Raw genomic sequence first — 6,344 nt, 5'->3', positions numbered from 1 at the left:
AAAAAACTAATAATTTTTTCTTAATCACTTGTGCAGGAACTAGGTGGTTGTGTTGGATGGTTGCGCACGGCTAGTCAATGGCATCCTAGGTCTTCTATGCAGGCAACACTTCCCCGGCATTGTCACGTACGCATCAAAGATGGAGCCGGCCTACTCGTTTGACCACTATGTCGTCGCCACCGATGCAGAGTGTGGCAGAACCGTCTAATCTAATGCCTCACAGGAGTGCTTGTCTTCCATTAGACACTAAGCACTCAAGGGAGAACACTAAATTACTCGGTTCCGTCGGGCACACCCCAGGGGAGAACCCAAAAATCCACATTTTTGCCATCAGGATCACAAATGAGAGAACAAAGCTTACATCATTCTTAACCATTTCATACATCCCTTTTAGCACAACATCAGAGTATAATAGTTATTGTGTAACAGCGGAATGTAATCATATTATCAGAGTTATAAATAATTTAATGTACAGCAGAATTTAAACATGTGATCAGAATTATAGCGGAAATAAATATCTATTATTGATATGATGAAGTATTGATATATAAACTATTACAACAGATTATGAAACTTTCATTTATAAAAACATTTGGTGAGAGTTATAAATAAAAACTACGATCACGACATAAAGGAATCCTCGTTGAGCCCACCAGGAGGAATCCACACACAAGGGTCAGCTCTAGCATCAACCTATCACCTGCAACAGGGGGAATAAAACCCTAAGTACTCAATTGTACTCAGCAAGACTTACCCGACAGGAGAAAAGAAAAGACTCCAAGGATATGCAAGGCTATCTGGCTTGTGGGTTGCATTTACAGGAAGCATTACTAAGCGTACGTCCTTATATTCAATTTTTATTAATAGCCGCATTGGTTCATTAACTAACCATTCTATGTAAGCACCTGTGCTACTTTCAAGCAGGTGGTAAGCAATCGGATTTTCTTTTCCATCTTTCATCTTTCATCTTCAGTTCTTACTACGATGCTAAACCGCAGACAAGCCGTACCGGATAGTCCGGCGATTCGCGAATCAATGCCCCCAGCTGGGTACCCCGAAAACACACGCCCCGCTTGTACCCCAGGCACAAGCAGGACCAACCCATCACTCTCCTGTCTCGGGTGTCCAGGTCCCCGTCCAAACTGGGACTCCAAGCCCCCGCGCCTGAGTCCCGGACTCAGTGCGGTGCAAGGACCTCCTCCACCAAAACAAACCCTAACAGTCGGTCCAGAAAGAGCCGGATCCACGACAAGAGAGCAACAAGTCTTTCAAGCGCCTATACACAAGTATGTGCTCGGGATAATAAGTCTGTGACCTGCCTAGAGTCATATGCAACGATCGGTCCTTAACCGACCAGACAGGAAAAAAATAGTGTAACCAAGCTATGCCCCGTGTCCACGGCGACATAACTCCTTACACTCACCAATACCCAAACCATATCCCTGCCCGGTCACCATTTTCCTTTCCACCATTTTGATATTTTCCAAGTGATAGTAATCCAATAATATATTTCCTATCTCTCGCGAGTGACAGGCAATCACTCGACTTCTACCGGAGTCCTGTAGCATAGCATTCTACACGATCCTGTCATACTAGTAAGACTCATAGGAATAAAGATATATATGCAAGTGGGTTTCATTCAACTCCTTAAACTTAATGCACAAATATAATTTAAACTGCAAAAAAGTAGAGGTTATGCACCGGGGCTTGCCTGGGTAAAATATAACCAAAAGTTAGCATTCCATCTTCGTGATATGATCACCATAGCATCATCTTTCAGCTACTCCAGTTGATATCATCGATCCACCGTCGTTCCTATTATGATATGTATTGATGCAAATGCATAGTTGTAAATAATCAACGGCAGCCAAAATTCTTAGAAATCCAACCACGCTTCCAAAAGTACCATTTCTCCAGCAACTCCCGATGACTCCACGATCCATCGACGTCCCTCCGTCGGCGTCGAACTCGCGGTACTCAGCAAACAGACACAAATAAATATTCACATAAATTCAACCACGTTCCAAAAATTATGAAACTTTATGGATAGGTGGGGTTTGATCTTAGATGGATTTAGGAAGAAGTGATGGAATCGGAGTTAGCATAGTGGAGATATTAATTGTGCAAGGTGGCCGCTAATTAATCACGAGGAGAGAAAATGAAACGTGATTAGTGGCCACGAGCTGCCGCTGGTTATTAGAAAGGGAAAATGAATAAAGAAATTGGTGGCGTGGATTAATGGCTCATGACTCTTGACTTTACATGTATAGGAGCTGAGTTGGTTCTCGGCTTTGCTACTAGCACATGGCATAGGACAAGCTACTGTTGTAGACTTAAATAAAGAGCAGAGTGGGTATACGGCTAGGATTCTTTGAGAGAGACACAGAGAGCACCGAGCGTTTGTGCACCTCAGCTTGTCCACCATGGACAGCTGCTGGACTTTCGCCTGATGGCAATTCTGGCCATGACTTCCAAATCTAAGGGCATGGGGAGGTAGAAGGGAGGTAGAGGATGTATGGGGACTATCTACCTTGGTCTATTGCAGCTCGAGGAAGAAGATCAACAGAGCATCGCCTTTCTAGGCAAGAACAGAGAAACTCGATTTAGAGAGTAAGATGGTGAGCGGTGGAGTGGGATGGCTTGGCAGGCTTGGTGTGTCCTTTATAGGCAGGAGATGCGGGGCTGGAGGTGGAGCTGGCATCTGGCTAGCTAGTCATGTGAATTGGATTTCACGTGATGAACTTGGAGTGGGTCTTTGGTCATGAGTGCATTAATTTAAATGATAGACTTTGAGTGGTCTTTGGACTTGACGAGCACATCAGGACTAGAGTGTGCTTTGGGCTAAACGTGCTTGGTGGTGAGGTGCTGATTCATTCATGCAGGTCAAGGAATTAATGGAGAAGGAGACCACAGGTCAAGGAAACATTAGAGAATGAGAAGATCAATTGCAGATTAGCTACCTCAGCTGATTATTGCAGCTCGAGAGAAATTGATAGACGCAACTTGCACGGACAAGAACAGAGAAACTTGATTTGAGAGAAGCAAGTGAGCAGTGGAGCGGAACAGCTCGGCGTAACCTTTTAAAGGCAGGCGACATGAAGGCGCGACAGCGACGCGTCGTAAGGTTAGCGGCTAACTAGCTTGCTTAAAGGTAATAAAACGTTGCTGCGAACGACGGGATGCTTTGGATGAACAGTGTTTCCACGCTGCTACAGCTACCGTGTTTTTACTAGGCTTATTACAGCAGATGGTGACTGCCTGACAGTAGTCGTCGTCGGATAGTGAGAGAAGCTAGCTAAGCTGAACAACTAACTGCTTGCATCGATAGTCCCCAGCTCCCACACCACTTGCTTATGTGTGTGGCGTGCTGCTCATGCATCACATTCTTTTCCTAATAACACGTCATAGACTTGACCTTGGGGACAGCTAATTAATCCATGGGAGACTTTGGTGCTTGAGCTAGTATACTATAGCAGGAAGACATGACTTAGTTTGCAGGTGTATACTAAAGATAGTCAAGAGCTGCCAGAGGTCATGGTTCTCTGCAGGAAGCAGTGTTTTTCTTCGTGCTACAGTTTTTTCCTGTGCCCTACAGTGATTTCCACCGATCTACAGTGATTTTCACGACGCTACAGTGTTTCCTGCGGTGCTGCTATGCCCGACCCGCAAGGCGTGCCAGCTACAGTGAAGCATGTTTGATTTCAGGCGAGTATGGTGCACGCCGAAAAAATAAATGAAGCTGTTGCGCTCTCTTTCTCGTCAGTTCGTGCTTAACAAAATAAACCCGTGAGTTTATATATATGTATCGTTCTATTTATTAATGGATTTTATTTTATTTATAAAAGTTGATTTTCATGCTTAATCTAACCGAACAAAACGTTCTCTAGAATCGTCGTCGGACATTCTTGAATATTTCTACGCACTGCGTAATTTATCTTGAGCGTTGATTTGAGTCCACGAAACTAAGTCACACGGGATTCACTTGTCGCAGCAAGTACGTTTTAAATTAAAAACCCGAAAAACTCGTTTCAGAAATTTTTCTTAGGCCTAAATCGCGGTGCTAAATAAACTCGTAACACCAGGGGTGTTACACAGAGTACCCCAACAAGGCGGCGCGGGTGAAGGCAGAGTTTTGGATAAGTCTCCCTCGCACAACATTGCTCAATACGTCGCATTCATTGGGCTTTTCTTGAAATAATGAATGGATACATCGCTTTTGTATGCAGACTTATTACAGATGCGAGGAGGGATTTGAGGCCAGGACGGAGCAGGTGACTACCAAAGCCTGTAAAAAATTCGTCACCAACATGCATCACGAGGTGCGCATCTAGGCCATCGTAACCTACTACGGGTCGAAGCTTGGAGAGAGGAAAACCAAGAAAGACGCAAGAGAGATGCAGCTGACCCGGGAGCAGTACATTGAGGTAAATGAAGAACATCAATATTGATTCGTTTTGATATTAAGTTGGTTTAATTTGATCTTCTTATATGTCCAATACTTGATGACGTGTAGATGATTCCCTAGTGGTGCCAAGCGTATCTCGAGTGCTGGACGATGATAGTGGAGAGGTGGTTCACGGAGGAGTACCTCAAGATGCACAGGGATGCCTGAGACCGTTGTTTGTAGATTCAAGGTCCAGCACACCATCAAGACAGCCACAGCCTCACTGGATACAAATAAGCATGGGTACGCAAATTCATTTATCTATTGTGACGCTCAGTTCTGCCTGATTTCTAATCATCGTGCTGTCTTTCTCGCAGTTGGCGTCACATAGTGGCCAGGCTTGCTCGGACTTCCAGGCATGGTGTATGGCCCATAAGGGCAAGACGACGTCCGACGTCTCCTTCAACCTGGAGGACCCGCCCGAGGCATACACGAACCCGAGTGTCCACTCCCGCATCAGTGAGTACACTGAGGTGGCGAGGTCGCTCCATGGGTCAGACCACGATCCGAACATCCAGGACTTTGATGGAGAGGCCATCATGAGGACGGGGCAAGGCAAGAAGCATGGGCGGTTCTGGCTTGGCGACGGCGTCATCGACACGGCCTCTACTCCCTCTCTCTCCCAGATCCGAGCACAGAGCACGAGCGAGAGCCCGGCCATTCACACACGGCCGACCGCTGCACAGCATCAGGTCGACGCACTCGAGGTTATTCCTATTTTACTTGTCATACATTGATCTTTACACACCTTAATTAGCTTTGCATTACTGAAACATTGGAGTAAAATATTGTAGGTTCGGCTGGAACAAGAAATGAGGCAACGTCAGGAGCTGGAGGCCGGGCACCAGAGGATGGTGGCCCAGCTGGAGGTCGAGCGGGCCGAGCGGCAGGCCCAGACGCAGAGGCTGACGGACATTACGGAGTTCCTATAAGGGCTTGGGCAACATGTGGGCTTCTCTCTGTCAGCTGGGCTATTGGTTCCACCTCCGCCTCTGCGTCCTACAGCTCCAGCTACTCCTGTGAGTATGAAAGTTTTTTACTTTCGCTTGTGTTTTGCTTGTATGACCTGTACCTTCCTAGAGTAGCTATCCAAATAATCTTATCTTACATGCAATCTTTTCTCCTTTGTGCAGTCTTTATCTGACGGTGGTTCGAATAATCCACCTCATGCACTTCCGAATGATGGACCTTCATCACAGTCGCAGTGCCCGAGATGAGTGCACGTTGTATTTTTTTTATTTGTTGTTCACTTGGTGATGCACTTGTGATATACTTGTGATGCACTTGTGGACTTTGATGGACTTGTGGATTTATTTAGATGGACTTGAACACTTATTATTATATATGTGATATATATTATGATGGATGTGATATGTGCGGATGGATGAGATATATATGTGATGGATGAGATATATATGTGATGAATGAGATATATATGTGATATATGTTTGTATGAATTTATTTGTCATGATGGAATGTAAAAAAAATTAAAAATTACCGTTTTGGGTCACTTTGCCGAGTGTTGCACTCGGCAAAGGACCCCGTTGTCGAGTGCCATGGTCACAGCACTCGGCAAAGCTGGAAAAATAGGCGCCCAGAAAACCATTTTTTCAGCTTTGACGAGTGCCATGACCATGGCACTCGGCAAATATTTTTTTTAAAAAAAAATCAAACTTTGCCGAGTGCCGGCCAGAGAGCACTCGGCAAAGAATTTTTTTAAAAAAAAATTCAAACTTTGCCGAGTGCCGGCCAGAGGGCACTCGGCAAAGATTTTTTTTAAAAAAAATCAAACTTTGCCGAGTGCCGGCCAGAGGGCACTCGGCAAAGAATTTTTTTTAAAAAAATCAAACTTTGCCGAGTGCCGGCAAGAGGGCACTTGGCAAAGATTTTTTTAAAAAAA

The 6,344-nt window shown here is 45.1% G+C and overlaps 1 long non-coding RNA gene across 1 annotated transcript; it reads right to left on the bottom strand.

Moving 5' to 3' along the window:
- Window positions 1-610: 610 nt before the first annotated feature.
- Window positions 611-2,306, bottom strand: LOC136474719 (uncharacterized). Its single transcript, XR_010763003.1, has 3 exons — window positions 1,907-2,306; window positions 1,712-1,815; window positions 611-700 (listed from the first exon to the last, which is right to left on the bottom strand). It is a non-coding gene; the product is annotated as an uncharacterized lncRNA (long non-coding RNA).
- Between the last annotated feature and the right edge of the window lie 4,038 nt (window positions 2,307-6,344).

Source organism: Miscanthus floridulus, chromosome 8, assembly GCF_019320115.1.
Source record: "Miscanthus floridulus cultivar M001 chromosome 8, ASM1932011v1, whole genome shotgun sequence".
Classification (NCBI taxonomy): domain Eukaryota; kingdom Viridiplantae; phylum Streptophyta; class Magnoliopsida; order Poales; family Poaceae; genus Miscanthus; species Miscanthus floridulus.
Note: the sequence above shows the minus strand (reverse complement) of the source record. Positions and strands in the feature narration are given on the sequence as shown.